Source organism: Populus euphratica, unplaced genomic scaffold (genome assembly GCF_000495115.2).
Source record: "Populus euphratica unplaced genomic scaffold, PopEup_1.0 scaffold208.1, whole genome shotgun sequence".
NCBI lineage: Eukaryota > Viridiplantae > Streptophyta > Magnoliopsida > Malpighiales > Salicaceae > Populus > Populus euphratica.
The window spans coordinates 34,563-45,757 of record NW_011500091.1 but is presented as its reverse complement, the minus strand read 5'-3'; the positions used below and the strand labels follow the sequence as shown (position 1 = coordinate 45,757).

At 33.6% G+C, this 11,195-nt stretch overlaps 1 long non-coding RNA gene across 1 annotated transcript in view; it reads right to left on the bottom strand.

Annotated features, from left to right (window-relative positions):
- The window catches only part of LOC105109134 (uncharacterized), an 18,288-nt gene extending 10,623 nt beyond the window's left edge, over window positions 1-7,665 (bottom strand). The window contains exons 1-2 of the long non-coding RNA XR_839170.1: window positions 7,179-7,665; window positions 1,330-1,339 (exon numbers count right to left, since the gene is read on the bottom strand). This is a non-coding gene — a long non-coding RNA (uncharacterized LOC105109134). The remainder of the gene's footprint in view (window positions 1-1,329; window positions 1,340-7,178) is intronic.
- Window positions 7,666-11,195: the final 3,530 nt, after the last annotated feature.

Here is an 11,195-nt window from a genome sequence, read left to right as displayed (position 1 = left end):
TTATTATAAAACATGTTTTAGTTAAGGAGTTATTGATACTTCAAGTGCAAAATGATGATATAAAACCTTGATAAAAATGCACTTTTAAGTACTAATCATCAATCCTTGTACAACTTAATGAAACAAATAAGGGTTTTTTTTTATGGGTTGCCTCCCAATCAACGCTTAGTTATAGTCATTAGCCTGACTTTTCCATTTAGCTAAGGTGAAGTGAGACGGATATCATCCCTTTTTCCAATAGACTCTCTATTCCTATAATGCTTCAGACGCTACCCATTCACTGTGAATGTTCCCTTTTCATCATGAGTGACCTCTACTGCTCCATAAGGAAATACCTTCATAATTGTAAATGGTTCGAACCACCGTGATTTGAGCTTACCAGGAAACAAGCAGAGCCGTGAATTGAAAAGTAATGCCTGCTGACCAGGGACAAACTCCTTGCGTACAATGTGTTTATCATGCCATGCCTTGTTTCTTTCCATGTATATCTTGGCATTCTCATAAGACTCATTGTGAAATTCATCCATCTCATTAAGTTGCATGATTCTTTTCTCACATATGACCTGCACATCCATGTTGAGTTGTTTCATTGCCTAGTATGCCTTATGCTCTAATTTAACAGGAAGATGGCATGCTTTCCCAAAAACTAAACGATACGAAGACATTCCCAATGGTGTTTTGAATGTTGTTCCATATGCCCACAATATATCATCTAGCTTTCTTGCCCAGTCTTTCTAAGAATTACTTACAGTTTTCTCTAAAATTTACTTCACCTCTCTATTTGATACCTCTATTTGGCCATTTTTCTAAAGATGATAAGCCAATGCTTTTTTGTGTCTGACTCTATACTTAGATAATAGTGCTTCAAACTGCTTGTTGTAAAAATGAGTTCCTTCATCACTAATGATGACTCGAGGAGTACTAAATCTGGTAAAAATTTTCTTTTGTAGAAAATTAAGTACCACCTTACCATCATTGGTAGGCGTTGTAATTGCCTCGATCCATTTTAATACATAATCCACTGCTAAGAGAATGTATTTGTTGTTATAGGATGAAGGAAAAAGGTCCTATGAAATCGATGCCCCAAACATAAAATAATTCAACTTCTAGGATGTTCTGCAGTGACATTCATTTCATCGAGATATATTCCCAGTATACTGACATCTATCATAAGCAGTAACAAAAGCATAAGCATTTTTAAACACAGTGGGCCAATAAAAACCTGATTGCAAAACTTTGGTTATAGTGCGTTGTGTTCTAAAGTGCCCCCCATATTCAAGTGTGTCGCAGTGCTTCAATATGTTTGTCATTTCCTCTTCTGGAACGCACCTCCTGATGACTTGATTTGCACAATGCTGATAGAGTATTTGCTCCTTCCAGAAGTAGTGTTTAACTTCAGAAAAAATTATCTTTTTTTGCTGGTAAGAAAAATCTAGCGGTATGATCTTACCTGTAAGAAAGTTGACATAATCTGTATACCAGGAAAAAAATTTGTTAGTGGAAATTGCTAAGAGTCTTTCATCAGGAAAACATTTATTTATAACTATGAATTTAGGCTCCAGATGTTGTGTCAATTCCAAACTTGAAAGATGATCTGCCACCACGTTTTTAGTCCCCTTTTTATCTTTAATTTTTACATCAAATTCTTGCAGTAACAGGATCCAACTGATGAGTCTAGGCTTGGTATCTTTCTTAGACACTAGGTGTTTAATTGCAGCATGATCAGTATATACCAGTATTTTGTTTCCCATCAAGTAATGCCAAAACTTATCAAATGCATAGACCATAGTAAACAACTCTTTCTCAGTTGTGGCGTAATTTAGCTGGGCATCGTTGAGTGTCCTGTTGGTATAATATATGGCGTGAAACACATTATTTTTCCATTGCCCCAGTACTGCTTCAATTGCATAATCACTTGCATCACACATCAGCTTAAATGATTTATCCCAATTCGGTGCAATTACAATCGGAGTTGTCATTAGCCTTTCTTTCAATAGCATAAAGGTTGTCTTGCATTCCTCATCAAACTAGAACCTTGTGTCTTTTAGCAGCAAACTACATAGTAGTTTGGATATTTTAGAGAAGTCTTTGATGAACCTCCTATAAAATCCCGCATGACCAAGGACACTCCTAACCCCTTTGACTGTAGTTGGCGGTAAAAGCTTGTTTACTCCTAACCCCTTTGACTGTAGTTGGCGGCAAAAGCTTGTCTATTGCCTCAATTTTAGCTTTGTCTGCCTCTATTTCTTTTTCTGAAATTTGGTGCCCCAACACTATATCTTTGCCTCAATTTTAGCTTTGTCTACCTCTATTCCTTTTTTTGAAATTTGGTGCCCCAACACTATACCTTCCCTAGTTTAATATCAATTTGTCTTTTCACAACACTTCAAAACCAACGCCAACTTTGCAAGGCAATTATCAAAAGAAGTTCCAAATACAAAAAAGTCATCCATGAAGACCTCAATGATCTGCTCCACCATATCTGAAAAGATAGCCATCATGTACCTCTGAAAGGTAGTTGGTGTATTACACAACCCAAAAGGTATTCTTCTGAAAGCAAAAGTATCATAAGGGCAAGTGAAAGTGATCTTCTCTTGGTCTTTAGGTGCAATGGCTATTTGGTAGTATCCTATATAACCATCTAAGAAATAGTAGTATTCATGCTCACCTAACCTGTCCAGCATTTGATCAATGAATGGTAGGGGAAAGTGATCTTTACGTGTTGCCTTGTTAAGCTTTCAATAATCGATGCAAATCCTCCATCCAGTTACTAGTCTAGTAGGTATTAATTTGTTATCTGCACTTCTTTTCAGACTACCTCTTTCATGGTCGGGTTAAGCCTTCTCTAATGTTCTATTGTTGGCTTAACTTCATCCTCTAACAGAATTTTGTATATATAAATAGAGGGATTGATGCCTTTGATATTTGCCAATACCCACCTAAGAGCTACCTTATATTTTCTGAACACCCTCAATAATTTTTCTTCCTCTATTTTGGATAGCTTTGTAGAGACTATCACAGGATAGGTGGAAGCTTCTCTAAGATATGTATACTGATAGTACTTAAAAGTGCATTCTCATTAAGGATTTATGTCATTATATTGCACCTAAAGTATCATTAAATTCCCTAACAAAAGCATGTTTTATATTAGCAAGTCTAAAAATATAATATACCTTTAATTCATGGTAAATGTTCATCCTAAATGCAGGTCTATCACATAAATAAAAGGATTGATTGATGAGTTTAAAGATTGAAATTGAAAGGATAAAAAGAAGACCAAACTTAGCAAAGTGTTGCTGGTGCATTCCAAACTCGAACACCATTCAGTAATTTGATCATATCTGGAGCTGTAGATATCAGATTTAGGTCCATTTTATATCAATGGAAAGGTAAGACATAGACCTACAACTTTCATATGAAGTCAAAGACTCAGTTCTGCCGTTTTCAAGCCCAAATCTTAGCAACAACGAAGACGTCGGAAGCTGTCCTGCAGCTCAAGCACTATTCGGTTTTTGGCTCATATCTTGAGTTCTAGAAGTCCAAATGAGCTCTGGTTTTTTTTGATGGAAAGCTGAGACAATTGCCCACAGATTCCACAATTCAGTTGGCTATAATTCTGATGTGAGCAATGACGTTTTGGCCAGCCAACAATATCAAAAAACAGCACAAAATACAAAAAAACCACCAGCCATTAATGTCAAAAACCAGCCACCAAATCAATGGATGCCCACCAATTCTTCAATCAATCAATAGTTCTGAAACTTAGCCTATAAAAGGAGGCATTGTCCATGTATTTAGTCATATTAATTTTCAGATCAAAGTTATCTTCTTGCTTTCTCTCTACATCTTTGTAATGTTCAAGTTTTCTTTTATGCTATAGTAATCTCTTGTTTATGCTCTTTCATTTCCTTTCCTATACTTAGTTAGCTTATATTATGTTTATGTTCTTATATTGTTTATTTGTGTTTTTCTCCTTCTTAATGTTTAGCTAAGTTAATTATGTCAAGGTGAAAAGGTTTCTCTAATGGTGTTAGAATAGGTATAATATAAACTCAACATGAGCTTTAAATGTTTATATCCAAGAAAGATTGTTATTAACATGTTTTATCTTTTTATCTTACTAATTCTTAATACCTTGCTTATTAAATGTTTAATTTAGATTTGTGTTGTATAATATTTGGTACATCAAATGCTTGATCTTTCATAGTTTTCGGCCGAAATCGTTATTATGATAGAAACTTGATTTGTTGTTAACATAAACTAGCAACATGAATACTTGATGATATTTATAAGTATGGTATTACTTAGATAAGATAATTAATATGATCATGTTAGTAATTTATAATGAGCTAATAACAAGAAATCATCCGATTAGAACCTCATTTGTGTGTGGTTTCTAGTTGAGTAATAAAAAGAGTTTATATTATATTTATTTGAAATACCATTAGTGAATCCTATAACCTTGACATATGTTTTGTTATTGTTTAATCCTTACATCAATATCACATCCCAAAACTTTCTTCAACTCCTTTTCTGTTATTATTCTCTTTAAATCTTTTTCTTTATTTGTAATTTATATAATTCACCTCCCTGTGGTTCGACCCCGGTCTTGCCGGGTTATTTTACTTTGACACTCCTGCACTTGGGATAAGACATCAACTCTTTGATCGTGTCATATACCGAAGGTGTTCTAGTAGAGGTTGCAATTCCAGAACCAGTGTTTGTTCACTAGTTGATTTTATTTTTTGTACTGGTTATCCCAAATCTTCAAAGTATCTTCTGCGGTTAAGTTCAAAAGAGTCCATCCAACATGTATATTCTGCTATCTCAGCATCCTCCTCCCATACCTTATTTAAAAGACATGCTTTTAGCAGGTCAGTTGGAAGCTTGACTTTGTCATTAATTATGGATTCCACCACTTGAATGTTAAAACAGCTATGTTTGGTTGTTTGATGGCTTTGAACACATTAAAAATCACCTCCTCTTCATTCACCCTTAACCGCAGCTCCCCTTTCTTCACATCAATTAACGCACCTCCAGTGGCTAAGAATGGCTGGCCAAGCAAGATAGGAATCTCATTATCCTCCTCCATATCTAGTATGATGAAGTCTGTTGGAAAGATGAACTTGCCCACTTTCACCAATACGTCTTCAATTATTCCCTTTGGATGCTTCAATGACCTGTCAACTAGCTGTAGTGTTACTGTAGTTGGCTTTGCTTCACCTAAACCAAGCTTCTTAAAGATAAATAAAGGCATGAGATTAATACTTACACCTAAATTACATAAAGCTTTTTCAAATATAGAATTTCCAATGGAATATGGTATAGTAAAACTCCCTAGATCATTAGGTTTAGGAGGCAGTTTCTTCTATAAAATGGCACTACATTCCTCAGTAAGAGCAATAGTCTCATATTCCTTTAGCTTTCTTTTGTTTGAGAGAATACCATTCAAAAATTTCACAAATCTTGGCATTTGTTCAAGAGGATCTGCAAAAGGAATGTTAATATGCAATTTTTTAAACACATCAAGAAATTTAGAAAATTGCTTATCAAGTTTATTCCTCTTAAGACATTGTGGAAATGGAATTCTCTGCATTATTTCTTGGATTGGTTCTAGTAGAGGATTAGATTTTTTCATATTTTGAAGTGGTTTGGCCACCGGCTCCTCCTTTTCTCTTCCTACACTCTTGTTTCAAGAGGTCTGCTCCACTTGTTTTCCACTTCTTAAAGTTATGGCCTTGCATTGGTCCTTAGGATTAATTTTAGTTGTGCTCGGTAGATTTCCTTGTTGTCTATCCGTGAGCATATTGGTTAACTGACCAACTTGAACCTCTAAATTTCGAATTAAAGCTGCTTGATTCTACAAATTGGTATTTGTTTCAGTCATGAATCTGCTGGTGTTGTTTGCTAATTGTGTCATAGCTTCTTCAAGTTTTGATTTCTCTTTCATGTGCTCACTTGAAGATGGCATGGCTGGATTCTTCATGACACTTTGATTGTTCCATAAGAAATTAGGATGATTTCTCCAACTAGGATTATATGTTGCATTGTAGGGGTTGTTCTATAAATTGACACAAAATGAGCATGCTCTGCTTGAGATAATGGGTTCCCAACTTGACATTCTTCACTTATGTGATTTCCATGGCAAAAATCACACGTTGTATGGATGATATTTGCTAACAGTTGAGTGGTTTTCAATTGCTGAGTTGGTGAATGACTTAAGATGTTAATGTCGTGATTGCATCAATTTCATGCACCCTAACAGTCTTCTTTTGTATGCTTCTTTCATTTGGCCATTGGTAATTGTTCATAGCCATTTCTTCCAATAAGTTGTAAGCATCATCATGTGACTTACTCATAAAAGCTCTTCCTGAAGCTGCATCAATTAGTGTTCTTGTGGAGGCATTCAATCCATTGTAAAAATTCTGCACCTACATCCACTTCAGTAGTCCATGGTGAGGGCATCGCTTGAGCAAATCCTAGTATCTCTCTCATGCCTCATACAATGGTTCACTCTCAAGTTGGGTGAAGTTAGATATCTCAATGCGTATTTTTGCTGTCTTGGCTAGTGGAAAAAATTTAGAAAAAATTTCTGAGCTAAATCTTCCCAGCTGATAACTGAATCTGCAGGCATGGAGTTTAACTAGTTCTTCGCTCTATGTCGCAGAGAAAATGGAAACAATATGAGACAAATGACATCATCAGTAACGCTATTATGCTTAAATGTGTCGCAAATTTCCAAGAAACTTGCAATATAGGCGTTAGGATCATCAATTGGCAACCCATAAAATTGAATTGAGGCCTGAATCATCTGCAGTATTGCTGGTTTGATCTCAAAATTATTAGCCTTAATCCTTAGTTTCCTGATAACAGAATGGATTCCTGTCACCTGTGGGAGAGCAAAATCTCTCAATGCTCGTGTGTCTTGCTCAGGATTTTCATTATCTGCCATAATGCCTAAACTGTTTTAAGTCTCTCGTGTTTTCTTTCTTAATCCCCTTGCAGTTCTCTCAATCTCAGGATTATAAGGTAGCAACGACTAGTTTTTGTTGCTTCTCATACACTGGACAACACACCAAAAGAGCTAAAAACAAAAGGCAATCAAATTAGATCAAATTTAATTTATATTGATATTATTAGTAATTTTATCTAAAATCTCCGGCAACGACGCCAAAAACTTATTGGTTAATTTCACAAGTGCACGAATCATAACAAATAATAAGGTGATAAGTAGAGTATCGTCTTACAAGGATTTGTAGAAATTACTACTAATTACCAAAGTCTTTTGAATTATGATCTATTTGAGGAATCGAATGAGATAGTGTATGAAACAAAAATTAATAATTAAAAAACAAACAACCAAATGATTAAATATTAATGAATTCAATTGTACTAGTTCTAGGATTTCTGACTTACTATAACTATGCTTATGTGAACTTTCTCGATTAAATTAATTACTCCTAATGTTGATAATCAGGTTTTTCTAATGTAAATATTAATCTCTCTCAAGTATCAATAAATTATTTCAATAAACAAATTTCATATACTCTATGAAAGTTTTGAACTTGTCGAAATTTATTAAGTACTATAAAACCTGTAATGATTATAAAAGTTCCTAGGATATCTCTATCCTATAGATTTCTTAAGGTATTTCAAATAATAGCTAAAACAATTATCATTTCTTAGTTTCAAATTGAATTCTGAACCATACAGATGTTGGCCAAACACATATAAGTATTACACATAAAATGAAATACTCAACATTTTAATGTAATTATTCAATCGAAGAAATTGATCACATATTCATAGTAAGGTTACATCAAAAATCTTAAAATAAAAGTCTACTCCATAGTTAAATTAAAGAGAAACAAACTTGATATGATGAACATCACTCAAAAGCAGAGAATTTCAGTGGAATAGATAGGTGTCCTCTCGGTCTTCAATATTTTTGTCTTTGTTCTTTTTTTTTTTTGTTGGTGCCGCCTCCTCTTCTTTTCTTTAATCTCTTTTAGGGTTTCTCTATGTATGCCTCCTCTCTCTTGCAAATTGACACGACTAAAAGATTGATGTCTTCTCCCAAGTGCAGGAGTGTCGAAGTAATAAATAACCCGACAAGACCGGGGTCAAACCACAGAGAGGTTAATTGTACAAATTATAAACAACAATTATTAACAACAACAATAGTAATAATAACTGACACGACTAAAAGGTTGATGTCTTCTCCCAAGTGCAGGAGTGTCGAAGTAATAAATAACCCGGCAAGACCGGGGTCGAACCACAGGGAGGTTAATTGTACAAATTATAAACAACAATTATAAAACAACAATAACAACAACAGTAATAATAATAATAATAATAATAATAATAATAATAATAATAATAATAATAATAGTAGTAGTAATAATAATAATAATAATAATAATAATAATAATAATAATAAAGAAAGAGAAGAAGAAGAGAAGATGATGATGAGAACTTGGAGATGGAATATTAATGTAAGGATTAAACAATGATAATAACAAATGTCAAGGTTAGAGGTTCCACTAATGGTATATCAAACAAGTATAGTATAAACTCTTATTATTGAATTGGAAACCACACACAAAGGAGGTTCCAATCAGATTATATATTGTTAACATGATTACATTAGTCATCTTATTCAATTAATGCTAATACTTGTAAATCTAGTCAAGCATTCATGATTATAACTTATGTTAACAACAAATCAAGTTCCTTTCATAGCTCAGGTGTCGGTTATACCATACATTATGGGCTATGAAAGTGTCAAGCATTTGTTGTACCAAGTGTTATACAACATAAATCAAGATTAGTCATTTAACAAGCAAAGTATTAAAGAGTGAACAAGATAACAAATATAAAACATGTTAGTATCAAACATTAAAGTCCATATTAAGTTTACATTATACTTATTCTTACACCATTAGTGTAACCTTTTCACCTTGACATAACAAACTTAGCTAGACATAATGAAAGAAAGCAAAATAGATAAACAAAATAAGAACATAAAAGTTAACTAAGTAAAGGAAAGGAAATCAAAGGCATAAACTTAATATTAATGAAAGCAAAGCATAAACATTACTAAAAAATACAAAGAGAGAAAGGAAGAGCATGATCTTGATCTGGAAACCAAGATGCCTAAATACATGGCAAATGCCTCCTTTTATAAGCCAAAATTGGGAACTATTAATTTGATGACTAATTGATAACTGGGTGGCCAACTTTTGACTTGGTGACAATCCTTATCTTCTCTTGTCTGCCCAAAACGTCATTGATAACGTCAAAATTGGAGCCAGTTGCAAACATAAAAGTTGTAGGCAATTGTCTTAGATTTCGTATGTAAAACATTCAGCTCATTTGGACTTCTAGAACTCCAGATATGGCCAAAATACCGAACAGTGCTCGGGCTGGAAGACAGATTGGGGCTTCTTTGTTGTTGCTACAATTTGGACTTGATAGTGGCCTTTTTAGATCTTGGGCTCCATATGAAAGTTGTAAGCCTATGTCTTACCTTTCCATCCATATAAATTGGACCTAAATCTGAGATATATAGCTCTAGATATGACCCAATTACCGAACAGTGTTCCGGTTTGGATTGCACCGACATCTCTTTTCTAAGTTTGGTCATCTCTTTATCCTTGCAATTTAAGTTCTTCAAGTCATCAATCAATCCTTTCATTTATGTGATAGGCCTGCATTAAAAATAGACATTTACCACAAATTATAGGTATCTTATATTATTAGATACATTATTATAAAACATATTTTAGTTAAGGAGTTATTGATATTTCAAGTGCAAAATGATGATATAAAACCATGATAAAAATGCACTTTTAAGTACTAATCAATAATAATAGTAACAATAATAATAATAACAACAACAACAACAACAACAACAACAACAATAATAATAATAGAAGAAGAAGAAAAAGAAGAAGTTGATGAGAACTTTGAGATGGAAGATTAACGCAAGGATTAAACAATGATAATAATAAAATGTCAAGGTTAGAGGATCCACTAATGGTATGTCGAACAAGTATAGTATAAACTCTTATTATTCAATTGGAAACCACACACAAAGGAGGTTCCAATTAGATTATAGATTGTTAACATGATTACATTTATCATCTTACTTGATTCATGTTAATACTTGTAAATCTCGTCAAGCATTCATGATTATAACTTAAGTTAACAACAAATCAAGTTCCTTTCATAGCTCAGGTGTCGGTTATACCACACAATATGGGCCATGAAAGTGCCAAGCATTTGTTGTACAAGTGTTATACAACATAAATCAAGATTAGTCATTTAACAAGCAAAGTATTAAAGAATGAACAAGACAACAAATACAAAACATGTTAGTATCAAACATTAAAGTCCATATTAAGTTTACACTATACTTATTCTTACACCATTAGTGTACCTTTTCACCTTGACATAATAAACTTACCTAAACATAATAAAAGAAAGATAAATAAATAAATAAAATGAGAACATAAATAAGATAAAAGTTAACTAAGTAAATGAGAGGAAATAAAAGGCATAAACTTGATATTAATGAAAGAAAAGCATAAACATTACAAAAAAATACAAAGAAAGAAAGCAAAAGCATGATCTTGATCTGGAGACCAAGATGCCTAAATACATGGCAAATGCCTCCTTTTATAGGCCAAAATTGGAAACTATTGATTTGATGACTAATTGATGAGTGGGTGACTAACTCTTGACTTGGTGACAATCCTTATCTTCTCTTGTCTGCCCAAAACGTCATTGATAACGTCAAAACTGGAGCCAGTTGCAAACATGAAAGTTGTAGGCAATTGTCTCAGCTTTCTTGTGTAAAACATTCAGCTCATTTAGACTTCTAGAATTGCATATATGGGCTAAACACTGAACAGTGCTCGGGCTGGAAGACAGATTCGGGCTTCTTTGTTGTTGCTACAATTTGGACTTGATAATGGCCTTTTTAGATCTTGGGCTCCATATGAAAGTTGTAGGCCTATGTCTTACCTTTCCATCCATATAAATTGGACCTAAATCTGAGATATATAGCTCTAGATATGACCCAATTACCGAACAGTGTTCCGGTTTGGATTGCACCGACATCTCTTTTCTAAGTTTGGCCATCTCTTTATCCTTGCAATTTAAGTTCTTCAAGTCATCAATCAATCCTTTCA